Source organism: Lynx rufus, unplaced genomic scaffold (assembly GCF_022079265.1).
Source record: "Lynx rufus isolate CCGP_SWC_20201006 ecotype Redwood Valley unplaced genomic scaffold, mLynRuf1.p SCAF_6, whole genome shotgun sequence".
In the NCBI taxonomy this organism is placed as follows: Eukaryota; Metazoa; Chordata; class Mammalia; order Carnivora; family Felidae; genus Lynx; species Lynx rufus.
In genome coordinates this window covers 116228917-116248754 of record NW_025814878.1, presented here as the reverse complement: position 1 = coordinate 116248754, position 19838 = coordinate 116228917, and the positions used below count along the sequence as shown (strand labels likewise).

Genomic DNA, 19838 nt, shown 5'->3' with positions numbered 1-19838 from the left:
TAAAAGGGGGCAGTGAGAATAGTGGTTTTCTTGCATTTCACATTTTTGCAAGTCTCTTTCTTGTCTGTCTCCTTAGAAGACCACTGGATGTTCAGATTTGCTTCTGCATCTCTTGTGCTGTTTTGGCTGAAGTATATGAAAAAATTTATGTCCTTGACCAAATATAGGAGAATAGTATGTGTCATAACCTTTTCAGATAATTATGGGAATTCATGTTTGATACTATATTAAAACTACACAATGTGTACTTTCTCTGAGGTCTTTGCAAACTGGAACCTGAAACAGTATCATTGACTGTGTCTTTCTGTTACATTAAATCCATAGGCCCATCTGCACATGGAACGGATCTTGTACTAATGCATGATTGTTTTTAAGTAACGTGTTGTGTGTTGTTTCACTAAGTAATGTAGGTGTTCCAGCATTGATTAGAGTGGAATTGAATTATCAAAATCATTTGATTTGGGGCACCTGGGTGGCTCAGTTGGTTAAGCATCTGGCTTCAGCTCAGGTCAAGATCTCATGGTCCGTGAGTTCAAGCCTCGTGTGGGGCTCTGTGCTAACAGCTCGGAGTCTGGAGCCTGCTTAAGATTCTGTGTTTCCCTGTCTCTCTGCCCTACCTCTGCTTGCACTCTGTCTCTCTTTCTGTCAAGAATGAATAAACGTGCCATCTATCACCAGAAAGTGATGTTACAGTATCACTGATGATATTCCCTGTGCTGTGCCTTTTATTCCTAAGACCTGTTCCTTCCATACCTGGAGCCTGTGTCTCCTACTCCCCTCACCCACTGTGCCCATCCTCCCAACCTCCTTCCCTCTGGCAGTCATCAGTGAGTTCTCTGTATTTATAGGTCTGATTCTGCCGTTTGCTTGTCTGTTTATTCATTTGCTTTGTTTTGTAAGTTCCATATATGAGTGAGATCACGTGGTACTTGTCTTTGTCAGTCTGATTTCGTTCACTTAGCAGACACACTGCCCTGTTTGTCCATCCATGTTGTCACAGGTGGCAAGATCTCATCCTTTTTGTGGCTGCATAATATTCTAGTGTGTGTGTATATACCACACATCTTTCTTACCCATTTGTCTGGGGGGTGGGGGGATTGGGAGGGACACAGTTTGTATCCCTGTGGCTTTTGAAACAACCTAACTCACTGAACATCATTTGGGATGAGGGCGCCCCCTGGTGTCTGGGCCCCTGTCCAGGTGCTGGACCTGAGGGAGACCCTAAGGAGGGCCTGGCTGAGGAGAAAGGCAGCTGGGTCTTCTCTCCTTAGTCCTGTGGCGCCCGTGGGGTGGAAGGTAAGGGGACATCCCCCACTGCTCTGCTCTTGGGTGGATTCTCACTGAGAAGCCTGAGTGGGGTCTGGACTGTAAGTCAGGTAGATGTCTGAGCAGAAGCAGAAGTGAGAGGAAAAAGTTTCTGAACAGCCCTGGACTCCACAGGGGTCAAGCTCAGGGGTGGGCTGACAGTACTGAGTCCGCTAGGGATTCTCTCTCTCTCCCTCCCTTTTCCTCTCTCTGCCCCTCCCCTGCTTGTGTACTCTCTCTGTCTCTCAATAAAAATAAATAAACCTTAAAAATAAAAGAATTGGTGTTTTCACTTTGGGGGGGTAAATACCCAAGAGTGCAATTATTGGATTATATGACGAGTCACTATGTTGTAAACCTGAAAGGAATGGAACAGTGTGTGTAAGCTACACTGAAATACTAAGAAAAAAAAGATAATCAGAAATATTAGAGAACACTTTGGAAAAGAAGACACGAAATGTCACACACATATATTGGTAATAAATAAACACAAAGAAAATGAGAGTATGGAATATGTAGAGAGACAGGTCCTAGAGGTGTGGTGATGAGAGGATTGCAAAGCAGGGGGCTAAGACTCTCCAGGAGCCAAAGCCTCGGTCCCCTGGCTCAAGCCTGTTTGATTTTTGCAAATTGTTGACAACAGCAAGCACATACAACATAATATTTGGCATCTTGACAGGTCATGTACCTGCAGTATTTTCCATACTGGGTCATGAGTTCATCTGGCACCAGACAAAACATTCTTATCCCCAGGGTGGCGCCCGGATGATGTCCTTCTGGAGAGAAGGAGCAGTCCCAGCGGACTTTTGTCCTGGGAACGAAACTGCTTTCAGTTTCTTGCTGCTCTGTCCCTTTCCTTCAGGATATTCTTAAGGTGCCTCCGGCCTGTTGTTCTCCAGCATCTCCCCCTTTCTGTTTGTATTCGGTGGACTGTAGGAGGACATTGCATAACCCGAATTGTCAGTCGATAGGTTGACAGGCTCCTCGTCTCTGGCACCAGACTGTACATGCAAAGACAAATACACCGCATATTAATATAAACAGAATAGCAGTAGAGAAACTAAAAATCTTAACATGCTCTACAGGGTTTAATTTTCCTAATCCCTCTCATATACATTCTAAGACCTTAGAACCGTATAACATGTCCAGATTGGTTTTGAAGGTCTCATATATCTGTGCTTGCAGATGTTGAATGTCCATAGACACTTTAGATTGTCCGAGCAAGTGTCTCTAACATCATTCCATGGAAATTTAGTGTTATAAAGCAGTAACAGGGTTACACACATTGATGTAGTGTTCCAATCACATTGTAATGATATTTGTCTTTGTAGCTCAGTAATTGATCTCCCAGCAGCATCACACAGCCTGTTGTAGGCCTGCAATCTCACTGCACAGTCGACTGTCAAGATCCCGTTGTGTCTTCCAATGTTGGAGCGATTTCTCATGCCATTGTTGCAAAAATTGTACTGTCTGCACAGATTGGTGCAAAGAGACAGCCGCAGTAGCTGCGGCCGCAGTCACAGCAATAATGCCTATGAGAGCTGCAACAAGCATTCCAGCAAACCGTGGGGATCGGTGAAGAACTCACCGTAGAGCATGGTCCATCAGATACATTTCTGAAGAATGTATGGTCGAGACATGCGAACCGGCAGCCACAGGCCAGGGCGTGCTCTAAGTAAATATAAACTTTCGGGTGACAGAGTAAAGGGTATAGGATTGTTAAAACGACATATATATGTATAATGAGCAGTTAACACAGATTATAAGGGCCTCAGAATCAATCCAAACTCTCTGTCCCTTTAATAGTATGCATGGCAAACGGACACAAGCCCGTATGTACCAGGTACTATTGACCGTGAAAGATAAAGTAGAAATGCTGCTGGAGCTGTTTTTATACTATGTGCCCTTCCAGGTATGGAAAGGGTGGAGGGCAGCAGTTAATTTCCATAGATGCTTTTGTAAGGCTCCTGGTTGTAAATGAGGACTGGGGGCAGAAAATCCTCCACTGTGCCAAACAATTGAGCCATTAGGAGTGGTGGGGATAGTATGATTATGAACACACCATTGTAGATTTTGTAACGAATTTTTAATGCAAGCTGAGCCCATAGGGCTCCAATCAACGATGCTTCTATAGGAAGTATTTAAAGGAACTCGCCCTATGTCCCCTCTACATGCTTCCCAAGTCCCATCCATCCCATTCTGACAATGTACAAGTAGCACGAGACGGAAACACCGGAGGAGGGTCATTAATTGTAAGATTGGAGCCAATCAGAGAATGGGCTGATAGTACAAAAATATGTTTGTGCTGGGTCCCATTTTTAGTAATAGATAGCCATGCTTGAGGCTGACTTTTGAGGCTGTGTTTCCCATATCCAAAACATATAGGAGGACCTTCAATCCCTATAGTATAATCATCCATAACAGTACCTTCTTCATTTGGCCTATGTGGTCTTCTGCTGTCAAACGTCCCAGGTGTCCATTCGGTGTCATTTGTATACACTGGCATGGGGGAGTCATACCAATTGAGTCATATCCTGACTGAGAGGTGGATGAGGGATATAAGCCCAGGAAGTATAGTTATCACTGCTTACTGTAGTAGTTATAAACGCGAGCATCGCAAGGAAAAGGTGAGCAGGAGTTTGTGAGCTGCAAGTCTGCATCAATATTTTTTCAGCATCATGTGTCAACCTCTTAACTTGTCCCCAAGGAGGAGGTTACTGGTCTTCGTGTGCCTCGGAAGAGGGTGTGGTGCATTGGGCACAATTATCAGTTTCTGGATGAACATTCTGTGAAAGTCTTTGACTAGTGGAGTCATGGTAAACTGAGGTCACTTGGATCCGCTCATGCCTGGGTTTCAAGCCCTGGCTGCATAACCACTGGTAGCCTTGATCTGTCGAGACACAAGCATACCATTTGCTCCACACAACAACCTCTCCCTTTTCCCAGTGTCCCTTCTCATCTTTCCAATATAACAGCTGATAAACAGGGGTGGCCTTTTTTTGTGCCAGTGTACCTCAGCAACAGGACATGTATGGGGTCCTTGTGTGTCCAAGAAGTTTAAAGTATATAAAGCACAGTGTGATTGTTCCCATGGTGTAGGTCTAAGTCCTTCTCCTTTCCCCCTTTTGGTTTAATTAACATAATTTTAAGTACCTGATGAGTGCATTCTATGATCCCTTGACCTTGAGGGTTATAGGGAATGCCAGTAAGAGGAGTAGTTTGTTGGGCTGCAAAGAAGCGGGCTACCTTATGAGATACATATGCAGGGCCATTATCAGTTTTTTTTTTTAAATTTTTTTTTTCAACGTTTTTTTTTATTTATTTTTGGGACAGAGAGAGACAGAGCATGAACGGGGGAGGGGCAGAGAGAGAGGGAGACACAGAATCGGAAACAGGCTCCAGGCTCCGAGCCATCAGCCCAGAGCCTGACGCGGGGCTCGAACTCACAGACCGTGAGATCGTGACCTGGCTGAAGTCGGACGCTTAACCGACTGCGCCACCCAGGCGCCCCGTGGGCCATTATCAGTTTTAATGCGTTGTGGGATACCTAGAATTGCAAAGGTTTCAAGAAACTGAGCAATAACGTGCACAGCCTTTTCTCTGGTACATTATGTAGCCTAGATCTATCTGGAGAAGGTATCCACAGTAGCACACACGTAAGAGAGCTTACCAAAAGCTGGAATATGGGTAACGTCAGATTGCCAAAGTTCATTTGCCTGTAGTCCACGAGGATTCACTCCAGAGGTGTATGGAGCCACAGTGAGGGGCTCGCAAGATGGACGGGCACTAACAATGTCTTTTGACTGAGCATGAGTTACAGCGTGTCTATGGGCAAGCCCTCGAGCATTACTATGGTGAAGCATATGCTCCTGTTGTGTCATCTGTAAGGTGCCTTGGAATAAGTCATCAGCAATGGAATTTCCTAAGGCTAACAGGCCAGGAAGGTTAGAATGACTGTGAATATGAGTGATATATAAGGGGTGTTGCCTATGCTGTATTAATTTTTATAAATGCAAAAACAGATGATCTAATTCATTTCGTGGAACAATATGTGCGGTTTCAATATTTAGGACTGTGGGCCACACATATTGTGAATCTGTCACAACATTGAGGGAGGCAGGTACAAGATGCGACAATTCTATAACGGCTGCTAATTCAGCCTTTTGGGTAGATGTATAGGGTGTCTGTCATTCCTTAGAAATAGGACCATGTATAGAAGCTCTACCATGACCATTTCCATGTGTAAAATATGTGTCAGCATCTGCTAAAGGCTGGTCTCGAATTCTCTTTGGCCAAACCCATGATGTAGCCTTGAGAAATGACAAAATTTGGTCCCTTGGATACTGATTGTCTAATTTCCTTATGTAATCAGACAAGGCTATTTGCCATTGTATATTAGTTTGGTAAGCCATATCACTTTGTTGATATGATAAGGGAATAATTAATTATAGAGGAGGGATCACCACCATTAAGCACACGTAGTTGGGATTGGCCTCTCCAAATTATATTCCTAATTTTATTCAGATATATGGTAAGAATTTTAGTGTCCTTTTTTGGTGAAAACAGCCATTCAGTGATTCCCCCATCCTGCCATAAGACCGCAGTGGAGAATGTGGAGGAAGAAAAGTCAATAATTGAAGAGGAACATTAAGTCGAATACGAGTGAGCTGACAATTCTCAATATGATTTTTAATCCATTGTAGGTCAGCCGCTGCCTCTTTTGTGAGGACTCTATAGCTGTTAAGGTTGGGATCAAGGGCTAATGTTCCGAAAAGATGAGATAAGCTAGAAGTTAGAAGCGACCCAAAGCAGGTCGCAACCGATTTATATCTTCTAGTAACGTCTGGAAATCATTTAAAGTTTTTAAATTATCTCGGCATCTTTATACTTTGGGGGGAAAGATGGTTGCTTTGTGAATTTTTGCACCAAGATAAAGGAAGGGATCTTGGGTTTGCACCTTATCATCTGCTATTATTAGGCCGTATTTGGGTACAATAATATAGCAGCTTGATAAAGATCTTCTACCTGTGTAGGCGTTTCTGCTGCAAAAAGAATATCATCCATGTAACGGATAATCAACACCTGTGGAAACTGAATGCCTGATTGTGAAAGCTGCGGATTAGCAAAATGCTGACACATAGAAGGGCTATTAAGCATACCTTGCGGGGGGCGCCTGGGTGGCGCAGTCAGTTAAGCGTCCGACTTCAGCCAGGTCACGATCTTGCGGTCTGTGAGTTCGAGCCCCGCGTCGGGCTCTGGGCTGATGGCTCAGAGCCTGGAGCCTGTTTCCGATTCTGTGTCTCCCTCTCTCTCTGCCCCTCACCCGTTCATGCTCTGTCTCTCTCTGTCCCAAAAATAAATAAATGTTGAAAAAAAAAAATTTAAAAAAAAAAAAAAGCATACCTTGCGGAAGCACTTTGCATTGATAGCGTTGCACAGGAACCATATGACTGTATGAAGGTACAGAAAAAGCAAATTTTTCTCTATCATCTGGCTGTAGTAGAATTGTGAAAAAACAATCTTTCAAATCTACTATGATTAATGACCAGTTCTGAGGAATCATAGTAGCAGATGGGAGCCCAGGTTGCAAGGGTCCCATAGGTTGTATAACCTCGTTTACCTTCCTTAAGTCCGTTAACATTCTCCATTTCCCAGATCTTTTTTTTATCACAAGCACCCGAGAATTCCATGGACTGGTGGACATTTCTATATGACCGGCATCCCATTGTTCTTGCACTAATTGCTCTAAAGCCTCTAATTTCTTTTTTGGAAGGGGCCACTGTTCCACCCACACCAGGGCAGTTGTTAACCATTTTGATGGTAAGGCATAACGTTGTTCAGGAACAGTGGCCCTTACACTAAATTTGAATTCTGTACAGGATATCCCAGTTCCATATAAGGAGGTTGCATTTCAGCAGTAATTGGCTTCATATGCCCATTTTCTTGTTGTCCAAGCCCTTTTACTGGATGATGGTTCATTTTGGACATCATATTGGTTGCAGCAGGGGAAACATAAGGAATATTAATATATGCTCCCCATTGACTTCATAGGTCTCTTCCCCACAGATTAGTAGCTCTGTCAGTAACATAAGGCTGGATAGTAGCAGCCTGGCCTTCAGTCCCTTTACATACAAAAATTTCAACATTCTATGGGATATCAGTAGCTTTTCCTACACCTGTAAAGACTGCGGATACAGGTCGAAGTGGCCAATTCTTGGGCCAAAACTTAGAAGCAATGATGGTGACATCAGCTCCTGAGTCTACCAGGCCAGTAAACAATTTTCCATTAATTTGTAAGGTCATCTCAGGCCTTCTGTCCTTTAGAAACATTTGCCAAGATACCGGTTTGCCAGTAGGTCCAAACCCTCCCTGCCGTTCTATCGTCACGGAATTTAAAGCAATGTAATTAGTTGAGCAATGGGATCTCCTGCCATGACACAGTAAGGAACAGAAGTACTAACCATTCCTAAAATTTCATCCTTAAAATCAACATCTATAATTCCTAAGTGGACATGAACTCCCTTGGATGTAAGACTACTTCGTCCAATAAGACGGCCAAGGGACCCTGAAGGAAGAGGGCCATAAATCCCAGTTTTAACCTTATAAATTCCCAAGGCAGATTCCAGGACCAGGGAATCTGGGGCTGGGATATCTAATGCAGAGCTCCCTCCTGTGGCCTGGAGGGGGTCATGGACGGATTTGCATGAAGAGTCCCTTTGCTCACAGGATAACAATGTAGAATCTGATTCTCCATATTGTTTACATTAGGGCCTGGGGGCGGGGGGTGGATTATGCCTTTTCCCCAGGGAGACAACAGGGGAGCTCCATTCTTATGGAATTTAGATCCACATTGATTTGCAAAGTGACAGCCTTTATTGCATGGGTCCCATAACCCAGGAGGTTTAGTATTTCCTTCTGGTGGCCTAGGGGGATCACAGCAATTGTTAGGACTCTAGGACTCAACTGTGGACAATCCCTTTTACAATGTCCCAATCTGCCACAGCAACGACACTTGGACTGTTTGTAAGGTCCAGTGCCTTGAATAGCCCCTGCCAGTAGCCCCATTTTATAGACCTCTGAGCCAATATCTTCACAGGCCTTTAAATAATCACTTAAATCACCTCATTGAGACTTCACTGGGCATAAAGCTCGTTGGCATTCCTTATTAGCATTATCAAAAGCCAGCAGCAGTAAGAGGAGATGGAGTAAGCCCGCCAGAGAAACGGTTTTTATAATAACATCCTTTAGCCCATCCATGAAATCTACATCAGGCTCCTTAGGACTCTTTAAGTTGAACAAAAGAGGTTGTAGCCTGTCCCGGGGTAGCTATTTTCTCCCAGGCACCAAGGCAGCACAACTAACTTGTATCATCATACTGAAGCTGAACCTGTATGCCAAACCATTGTCCAGTCTGGTAAGTTGTTCTCCGGTAATGGTAATGGGCACAGGAGCATTGGTGGTGGCATCACGCCAGGCCTGTATCTGTGCTTCTTCATCCCACCAAGTTCTAAACTGCAAAAATTCAGAAGCACTTAGAACAGTGCGACCTAGGACCCCCCAGTCCCATGGAATGAGTGGCTCTGAATTCACTAAACCAGACACCAATCCCAACCTATAAGGGGAATTAACACCATATTGTGTGCAAGCCCGTTTCAAATCCTTAATGACCTTAAAACTTAAAAGGTAATGATGATCAAGTCGTTGCCCTCCCTGAGGATATTGCTGATGAGGAGGAATTTGGGTAATGTGGAGAGTATAAACTGCAGCCATACTAGCCATTAATTCATTGTCCCCCCCAGGTTTAGCTTGTTGAAGCATCTGCATCATGCGGGAAACAGGAACTGTGATGCTCCGAGCAGAAGTATCAAGAAATGGGTTTTTTGAATAAGCGGAACATTTAGTTTCCTCAACAGGATCCACCGGCTCAGGACCGTGGGGCAGTGCGGGAGGCAGGTGTCCAGAGGCTTGAGCTGCAACTATCTCTGGGCCATCAACCAGGGACCCCCATAGGTTTCTGTCCCTCTGGTGGTGGGCCTAGGGGCTGGGCTCCCGGTCCTCATTATCCACAAGCTCATGATCACTTTCAACCAGTGAGGGGTTGCGAGAACCAATGCCCCCTTCTTCCCCGGATTCTGACTGCAAGGGCTCCAAAGCCAGGGAAATACATAAAGACCATAGGGACAGAGGGATTACTTTTCTTTTTGATGAGCCAGTGGAAAAGCACCTAAGACCAATTCCATAGTTTCTGATTCAAAGCATTTTTGCCAGAGGGCGTAAACTGGTAACAATGTTTCTTTACCAAATAAAACAAATCCTCAAACGCAGAAGGGTTCACCTCTACCCCTGAGCTCTTTAAAACTCTGCAAGAGCTAAATATATGAGTCCTAACTAGATGAGGTAGAATTCCCCATACTTACCCTGCAGAAATCCCGAAGGCTGAGCTTCCCGGCTCCAAAGTTCCCTTCAGTTCCCGTGGCACTTCTTCAGCAGTGTGGCAAACATCCACCTTCAGGTCCCTGTTCTGGCACCAGCTGTAGAGAGACAGGATCTGAAGGTGCAGTGAGGGGAGAATTGCAAAGCAGGAGGCTGACTTGTTGCATCCACATGACTCCTGAAACAGAATGCTATGGCACCAGTGACAATCACAGCAAAGTTTATTGCAATGAGAGGCAAGGCCAACAGAGGGGACCACCACTTTGGCTCAGAGTGAGGCCTCGAACAGCCGGGGTACAGAGTTTTTATAGCTGACCACATCATCTTATCATCACCTGGGAACAGAACAAAGAAACAGCTCCCAGAAGAGGTGCAAACAGTTCCCGGATGCGGTGATTATTCTAGACTTTCTGCCCTTAAGTCACAACCAGTTCATCTCCTTGACCCTGCCTCTGATGCCATTTGTCTTTGAACTTTTGTTCCCTTAATTGGTGAAGTGTAATTTACAAGAGTATGAAGCCTAATTTACAAGAGGAAAGCAAGGCTGTTATCTCTTAACCTTCAGAGTCAAAACAAAGCTGTTATTTCTCAAGCTAAAGTGTCAACACAAAGCTGTTATCTCTCAAGCTATAGGTTAGCCCTACACTACAATTTAACCCTTTCAGACTCTCCAGGAACCTAAGCACCAGTCTCCTGGCTCAAGCCTCTTTTATTTTTGCAAATTGTCTGATAACAGCAAGCACATACAACGTAGTATTTGGCACCTTGACAGGCCATGCACCTGCAGTGTATTTTATACTGGGTCATGAGTACATCTGGCACCAGACAAAACATTCTTATCCCAGGCCTGATGTCCATACTATGTTTTTCTGGAGACAACCAGCAGTCCAGGCGGCCTTTTGCCCTGGGAATGAAACTGCTTTCAGTTTTTTGCTGTTCTGTCCCTTTCCTTCCAGACATTCTTACGGTGCCTCCCGCTTCTTGTTTTCCAACAGAATAAAAAATTGGACCAAAACTTAGTATCTTCAACTTGGCAAAGGTAAAAGTAGGTAAGGAGAGTGTCCAACAGAGGGTTGGGAAAATACACCGTCATAAAGGATAAGGGGAGTGATGACTGGTATAAAAATTTTCAAAGGTTCTGCAAAATGTCTCCACAATTGAAGTGTGCTGATACTGTGACATAGACGTTCTCTTTTAGGAGTTCAAGCTTTTTAAAAGTTTTTTATTTCTTTATGTTGAGAAAAATGAGAAAGAGTGCACGCAGGAGTGGGGAGGGAGGCAGAGAGAGAGGAGAAAAAATCCCAAGCAGTCAGACACCAGGCTGGGTCTCAGGAACCCGGAGATCATGAGCTGAGCTAAATCAAGAGGCTCATGCTTACCAGACTAAGCCATGCAGGTAGGAGTTTATCCTAAGGAGATAATCACCTGTGTTCTCAAACATATATTTTCAGGGGGGCACCTGGGTGACTCAGTTGGTTAAGTGCCAGACTTCGGCTCAGGTCATGATCTCAAGATTTGTGAGTTTGAGACCCCTTCAGGCTCTGTGCTGATAGCTCAGAGCCTGGAGCCTGCCTTGGATTCTGTGTCTCTCCCTCTTTCTGCCTCTCCCGTTTTCATGCTCTGTCTCTCAAAAATAAATAAACGTTAAAAAACTTCAACACTAGGGCTCCTGGGTGGCTCAGTAGGTTAAGCCTCTGACTTCAGTTCAGGTCATGATCTCATGGTTTGTGAGTTCGAGCCCCACATCAGGGCTCTGTGCTGACAGCATGGAGCCTAGAGCCTGCTTCAGATTCTGTGCCACCACCCCCCCCCAACTCCTCCCCAACTCATGCTCTGTCTCTGTCTCTGTCAAAAGTAAATAAACATTAAAAAGTATTAAAAAAAAAAAACTTCAATAATATATTTTCAGGGATGTTTCTTGAATTGTGGTTTATAAAAACAAAGAATGGAACTATATCTAAGTGCTAGAATCAATATGATAATGATAAGTATAAGTAGTGGAATATGTCTCAGGCATTATACCCATGTGATGTACACAGAGGGTCAAAGTTAATCATCAAAGCAAACCCATGAGGCACCCCTTACGGGATCCCTTTGTACACACAGGGAGAGGGAGACTCAGGGAGGATAAGAAGGTAGTGGAACCAGGGTTCCATCCAGAACGTTTGCACTCAGAGGCTTTGTCGACTTGTCTTTCTTTGGTTCTCTGTCCATCGGGAGGTGGGTATGAGTGTGCACTCCATGCAAGTGAACTGTTGCAACATTCCAGAATGTTCTGCGATGGGAGGCTGGTAGGCTCAGAGCCTAAGAGGACATTAAGAGACAGTGGGACTTGCGTGCTCAAATCAAACTAAAGCCCATCATCCCATGTACATCTCGAGGCTTCCAGAGGCTCAATGTCAGCTGACTCCAGAGGTAAATTGAAGAAAAAGCATGAGCCCCTGGTGACACAACACTGGCACTGTCCCGTGGGAGGTGGGCATTAGCAGAAATGACAAGAAAATGTAAGTCACTCCTGAGGTGAGTGTGTGTGGAGAAAGGTCAGGATATCCCGAGGACAGTTGACAGGAGACCTAACAGGTCCCTTACTACTATAATCAATCATGTCTACAGAGTGTAAGAGGCATATGGCATATGGAACAGAATCGGAACCACACACACTGGTGAACAACCCTAGAACAAGAAAGAGCTCTTGGGAGTTAAAACGATGACTCTAGAAATGAATAATTTAGTCGGTAAAGTGGATGATTACAGTTGTACTTCCCTGAAGTAGTACAGTCGGGAGGTAAAGGCAAGAGGAGAGAAGACCTGTTTGGTTCTTAAAATTTGTTTCTAAAAATTTAAGAATATTTCTCAGAGTTGACAGGGAGCAACGCATATGTTGAAAGTCCTACCCAAGTTCTTAACTAGAGTGGATGACAAGAGACCCACACGAAGACACATCACAATGAAATGTCAGGAGGAGGGTAGAGGAGCAGACACCTTGGAAACTCCAGACACAACAACACAGAACTGGCAGCTGGGAGACATGACCCACGGTCCCCAAATCCCGAGGACAACTGTGTCCAGGACAGAGTCTCTATCCCATCACCGTGGGAATCAGGGTGAGGGTAGCCCAAAGGCACATCAGGTGTTTAGAGTGTCAGTGTCTACTTTCCACGTTCCCTCCATGGGATACCACTAGGCAAAGGGGAAAACGATGGAGAAAAGCAAAAGATGGGAGTGCATGGGATCCAGGCAACAGGGGGCCAGAAGGAGAGAGGCAGAGGGCACCCAGGCCGAGCTGAGGGGTTCCGGCTGTCAGCCCTGCCCCAGGTGTGCAGGCATCCCGTCCACATGGGGCAGGACTGAGGGTTGCGGGACAGGCATCTGCACAGACATGAGGTGGAATAGTGGATGGGCTCGAATAGATTCATGAAGATTTACCCGGGGGGAGCTTGGGAAGGATTTAAATGAGAACAACAGAAACTAAGCAAATGAAGGATAAGATATGTATTTATTTCGGGAAAATAATAAAGTGAGTCAGGAAAGGTAAAGTAATCATAGTCTACTAAATGCTCAGTTGTGAGTAGCATTTCACGGTCATACAAATGCAAACAGTGCACTGTGAGCTAATCAAAGGTATACAATAATTATACGGGGCATATGGGAGCGTACGAAAGAGCAAATTCAGTAAAGATGATGCATAAACCTGAAAACCAGAGAATGGGTGCAAGAAGCAGGCTATTTAGAGGCACAGAAGCAATAATCAGAGAATCAGCTAACATAACTAATGCAGGTGATCTCAGAGATTCAGGATGGGGGGGCATGGAAGATTGGGGACACCTGACTTGACCTCAAGTACTGCAGAAGTATTAGACTTTTTAAAACTCTGTGTCTCTATCCATTTGCTAAAGACAACATGGTGGGTGACAAACGGAGTCAGGAAAGTTCTGCACGGAGGCCATAGAGATGGGGCAGGAGTTGTGAGAGTCATGGAAACAAGTGTTGGATTTTTATGGGAGGATTTTGTTTGGATTTCTTTAGTTGTGTTTCATGTTTTTGCATTGGAATCAGGACAGCATGTTTGTATGGGGAACGGCTGAGCCAGCAGAGAGGGGGAAATGGATGATGCAGGTGCCCAAATGGAGGGGCAGCCTGAGACAGGAGGGGCGCCTCCAATATCACTTGGAAGGTGAGGACATGGGTGCACATGTGGGGGAGGGGAGGGAGGACTGTGCAGTTCTCATTTGAGTCCTTCTTTCAGACTGAGAAACAAAGGAGCTCATCACCTCAGGGAGGGGAGCAGGGAGGGGTGCAGGAGACTGAGGAGGGGGGAGGAAGTGAGAAGCAGCCCTCTCAGGAAAGGGACAGTGAGCTGACTGGGGAAATGGCATCTGGAGAGAGCAGGGCTGGGACCCCTGATTGCTGTGCTCATCACCTTAGAGACAGAGTTCCAGCAGCAGGAGCATCTATCATAGACTAGGAGAAAATGCAACAAAGTAGCTCAGGTGTGAGAATTACCATCCTTTCTACTTTGTCCTCATTCACTTTTCTCATTTTATAATTTTTCTACAGGGAATATACATCACCTCATATATATTGTACATCATACGTACACATTATAACCAGTTTATACGTGTTTCTTTACACTTTAGCAAGGAAGGAGATGGTAGGAAAGTCAGCAGCTCAGGCCACAGAGCTGGGGGCGGGGGGGGGGGGGGGGGGGACTGGGCCTGCCTGTCTGCGCCCTGGGCAGGGGACTCACAGAGTTTGCTCCATTTCTCAGGACCCTGTTCTCTGGGGGTGGGAGGGCAGGGGCAAGCAGGATCTTTCTCTTGCTTCTGGGGTGTGCTCCTTTATTCATTTATTACTATCTTGTCAGTTTAAATACTTTCTAGAGGATGGATTTTGTATGTTACATGGCATTTTAAGCTATTCTCATAGGAGTACTTGTCCATACAATCAAGCCCATCTGCTTCAAAAATGAAAATTCAGAGGCAAAATAGTTCAGGGAAAAGATGATTGGTCCTAAAGTAGATGATGAGAACCCGAGTCTTCATTAATGGTCTGAGGATGATCTGTCATGTGTTAGGGATTTTAAACTAGTTTAGTTTTAGAAAACATCACTCCAGCACATACGAGGAAATCCAGCAGATAATCACAAATATCCAAAAATAAAGATGTTACATGGTAATCCTTCATCCCCCCCAGTCACCCAAGTTCTCTCCCCAAAATACATCACAAAGAGCCATTTCTCTTTTCTCCTACCCCCCCCAATACATCCGTGCATATATGTCTACTGTTAGTTCATAAAGAAGTTCAGGCCAGAGACTGGGAGAAGATATTTGCAAATCACATGTCTGATAAAGGACTTGTTTTAAAACACCCATAAAACCCTTAAAAAGCAATAAGCAAACATCTCATTAAAAAAATGAGCAAACGCCTGAGCAGACAGCTCACCAAGAACATATACTCCTGGCGAACAAGCACATGAGAAGGTGCTCACAGCAAGTGTCATTAGGGAAATGCAAAGGGAAAAACAGTGATCTGCCATCACACTCCTGTTAGAATGGTGGGAATCCAAGTGCTGACCAGGACTTGGAGCAACAGAAAACCTCAGTCACTAATGGCAGGAATACAAAGTAGCACAGTCACTGTGGGTGTCAGTCAGCAGTTTCTTGTAAAGCCAAACACAGACTAAGCATGGGAGCTGCCGATCGCTCTCTGAGGTGTTTACCCAACTCATTAGAGAACTCATGTTGCACAACAACCTGCATGCACATTCTCATAGTAGGACACCCCCTATCTCTGGGCTGCACATCCTGACTTCCTTCCAACACTACTTCGTGGAAAGGGACAAAGCATAAAACGGAACTTCATGGGGAGAATCTGGGTAAGATGACCTTAGCCAGGGGGTAAAGGGTAGCTTCATCACTGATGACCAAATGATCACTGTATGCTCTTGAGAATGGCCTGTCCAGTTGTGGTCTTCCCAAGACCATAGCCTTCCCAAGCCCAGCCTAATTCACAACGATGGATAGAGTACGATGTACCTGAAAGTTCCTCTCAAACATCAAAAAAAAAAAAAAAAAAAAAAAAAGTCTGAGAAATGGTCACAGCCTGAGGAGCCAGAAGGAGACATGACTGGAACTTACCTCAGTGTGGAATATTGGATGGGTCTTGGAAGAGAAAACAAAACCAATAAAAGCAAATCCTGTGTGGAGTTCAGTACTGGGAATGATGAGTACCGCGTCGACATCTGTGGTAAATGCATAAGGCTGAGGGTGGTGTTAACAACAGGGCAACCAAGTGTGGGGCGTACAATGACCCTGCGCTAACTTTGTAATTCTCTGTAAATCTCAAACTATTCTAAAATAAAAGAGTTTGTTTTTTACAGTATCCCTCAGACAATTAATAGGTCCAGGAAGAAAAGTGTCTACTTTTCAGTTTTCCTGGGGTTGTTCAAGGGCCTGGAGAGAGGGGTTGAGGGGAGGACAGAGGGAAACTGCAGACACAGGACAGGGCTCAAGGATCTCCTCTCCTCTGCTCCCTGCCCCACCCCTGCACCTGCCCCCAGGGCTGCTTAGAAGGCACCTTCATCCCCCTCCCTCCCTGCTCAGCCAGACTCACCTCAGCCCAGTCCTCTCCCCTGGCGGTGCAGAAACGGAAAGCGGCAGCGCCCCCGTGTGGCCACAGGGATGACGACAGAAAACCCGAGTGCCCTTTGGGCTTCTCCCCAGGTTCCTACTGGGACCTTGACCCTGGAGTCCCTGTCACTTGTTTCTGCTAGTGCTTCCAGGGTACAGGATCCTCCTCCAGGGAACCAGTCTGGATTGTCCACTCCTAAGATGTGGTCGAAGAAGGGGAGAATGAGGAGGCGGAGCTCCCCTGGGTAATGACCTGGAACCTGGGGAGGCTCCTGGAGAAGTGAGCAGAGGTAGGAAATTGTGACATTAGGGGATGAAGGACAACAAGAGTGCAGGAGGAGGAACCAGGGACCAGAGGGGGAATGGTCATCTTAGGGACCCTCCCCTTAGGGGGAGAAGGGGTTCTGTCTGGAAGAGGCACAGGGCATCTGGGTGGGGCCCTGGTAGACGGCTCTGTTTTGCACCTGATGGTCATTACACAGGAGTCAGCCCTGTAATTGATCAGGAAACTGTATTCAGGTTTAGGCATTTTTCCATACTTACAACATGAATAGTTCAAACATCCCGGAATGAAGGGGAAAGAAGAGAGGGGAGGTGGTTAAGGGGCTCCCTTTCTTCCAGAGCAAGACCCCCTTTTGCTGGGGAGGCAGGGAGAGGCAAGAACTGAGAGGAGGGACAGCAAGGTCTGTGCAACCTGAAGGGACCTGGTTCTAATACTAGAGTTTCCAGATCCCACTCCCTGGGCTAAGATTTCACTGCCACCTGCCATCCACCCCTGTGTCACCTGGAGACCTTCTCTCTTTGTGAACACAGGAAACACTCCTCCAGGAGGAGCATTCCCAGGGCCTCCAACAGGGAGGTGCCCAGCAGCTGGGGCCCTGGAGGCTGTGCTCCTGGAGTTCAGAGACAGGATGTGGGGTGGAGGCTGGACACTGCAGGGACTACAAGGACATGAGCCATGAGTAAGGCCCATGCTTCTGCCTACCATTTCCCCCAGGACCCAAATGTGTCCCCTCCCTGCTCCCCAGGCCTGCAGGACCCAGGCATCTCAACACCATGCCCAAGATTGACAGGGGGGAAGCCCCTGTGCCAGGGGGTCAGACCCCTACATTTGGAACCTGGAGGGTGGCCCCTAGCCCCGGCTGGAGAGAGAAGGACCCTGGTGTGCTGCCTCTTCCTCCCCTTGGTGCACCCTCGAAACAGGGTCTTGGTGCACCCTCAAAACCCAGACTGCTGTCTGGGTCCCTCAGACCTGGCTTCCTGTCCCTGCAAACTGAAATCACTACCTCTGTTTCTGTTGCATCTACAGACCTCAGATTGTCATTTCTGTACATTGTCACTCAGGTACAGACAATTCTGACCTCCCTGTGATTGCCTCTCTAAGCCATGATGACCCAGGGGCTTGATGTGTGTTATAATTTCCAAATCTAATTTCCAAATATTTGGGGATTGTCCCAAGATCCTCATGTTACTAATTTAGTGTCACCATGGTTACAGAGTGTACCCTATATTTTCCTGCCTTACATTTATTAGGGTCAGTCTGTGGTCTGGTTTGGCTCATGGAATGGCTGAAGTCCTCTAATCCTTACCTGTTCTATTAATGACAGAAGAGTACTGATCTTCAAATATAATAGCTAATTTCTCCATTTCTTTTCCTTTCTTCCACTTTATGTGTCACCTGTTTTAGAGCTCTGTACTGAGGGTCTTCTCCATTCATTATTTTGTCTTGCTGTGATGCTGACCTATTATCCTTATAGAATGGCCTTCTCTGTGTCCAGCGATACTCCCTATGTGACAGCCTATTTTCCTTCAGGTTAATGCAACAGACCAGAATTCTTATACTTTTTACTCCCATGGGATATTCATTGCTTCACCCTTTAAGTTTTAACTTATTTTTGGGTTTGTAGTTCAAGTGTTTCTATTCTACACAGTGTATAGTCCTCTTGATATTTATGCAGTTGGATAACGGCAATCTTTTGATTGGAATTTTACTTGGTTTATATTGAATATGATTCCTGACATGGTAGGATTTGGGTCTATCATTTTGCTCTTTGTTTCTGAAGTGTGTCATGTCTTTTCCATTCTTGTGCCTCTTTTCTACCTTCCTTTGTTTCAAGCAATCAGTTTTTGTTTATGCTTCGATTCTTCTGGTGGCTCTTTAGCTATACTTATTTCCGTTAATTTTTATTGAGGTTGTAGGGATTGAAACCTGCATCTTTCACTTTTCACAATCTACTTAAGGCAACATTGAACTCCATCCAGTACATACAGGAATAGAGTTTCATTTAGCCTTCTCAGTGCTAGTATTGTTACATGTGTCACCAGCATACATTGTCAGTCAGATAATATCATGTACCTCTTAGTGTTTGCAACAGTCATATGTCTTTTAAAGAAGTTAGGAATAAAATGTACATATACGGAATAACACCATTTCTGGTGTTAATTACTCCACTCTGTTAATGAGTTAACATCTGGTGTCATTTCTTTGTGGCCTGCAGGACTTCCTTCAAAATGAGTTCATGGCGGGGAGCTTGCAATGAATTCTCTTAGCTTCTATTTATCTATAATACATCGACCTAAAACTTACTTCCTCACTTATATTTACTAGTTTAAATTTATCTTTCCTGTGCCATTTCCTCCCTACTATTGTTTTATTTTTGGAGGTTTTCAGATGAGATAAAATGTCCCAGGTGTGAATGCACAGTTAGAGGAATGTCATCAATGGTTTAGACTCATGGAACTAGTAAGACGAGGATGTTAGAGAACAGGTCCCTTATCCTGAGTTTCCTGATGCCCCTTTGCATCTGGCCCTCTCCCCAGCCCCCAGCCCTGGGCGGCCACTGGTCTCCTTTCTGTCTGCACTTGTGACATTTCTCATTCTATTACATTTCTCACGAGGAGGCTCTCCTTATCTCCAGCAATGTGTTCTCTTTTCAAATCTCTTTTGCCCCTGATGTTAACATATCAGCCTCCTCATGTCACAGTTTACCTGGCACAGCTGTTCCATCAACTTACGTTCTGCCTGTGTCCTCATACTGAAAGTGCAAGTATTTTTTTTAATGTTTCTATCTTTCTTTTTGAGAGGGAGAGAGTGGGGGGTGGAGAGGAGGGAGACAGAGAATCCGAAGCAGGGGCCATGCTGTCAGCACAGAGACTGAACTGAGGCTCAACTCACAAACCATGAGGTCATGACCTGAGCTGAAGTCGGATGCTTAACCAACCTAGCCACCCAGGTGCCCTGAAAGTGCACGTCTTGTACACAGCACGCAGTCAGACATGTGGCTGTGTCTACAGGGGCGTAACATCTTCAGCCTACTTCTCCCCAGAAGAATTGTAGGGCTCGAGAGGACTCTGTTCCTTTTCTATGTCTCTGCCCCTTTCCTTGAACATTTCCAGCATTTCTGCTCATCTCTTCCTCCTAAACTCTCACCTCACAGTCCTTCCGCCTCCACCCAGCCCCGCTCCTCAGCA

At 45.4% G+C, this 19838-nt stretch overlaps 1 protein-coding gene and 1 long non-coding RNA gene across 2 annotated transcripts in view; one reads left to right on the top strand and one right to left on the bottom strand.

Annotated features, from left to right (window-relative positions):
* Positions 1–19838, top strand: part of LOC124528157 (class I histocompatibility antigen, Gogo-B*0103 alpha chain-like) — a 215970-nt gene that overhangs the window by 64881 nt on the left and 131251 nt on the right. The window lies entirely within an intron of this gene.
* LOC124528164 (uncharacterized) lies at positions 1761–9998 on the bottom strand. The gene is made up of 4 exons (XR_006966107.1): positions 9723–9998; positions 3733–4195; positions 2894–2991; positions 1761–2306 (listed from the first exon to the last, which is right to left on the bottom strand). It is a non-coding gene; the product is annotated as an uncharacterized LOC124528164 (long non-coding RNA).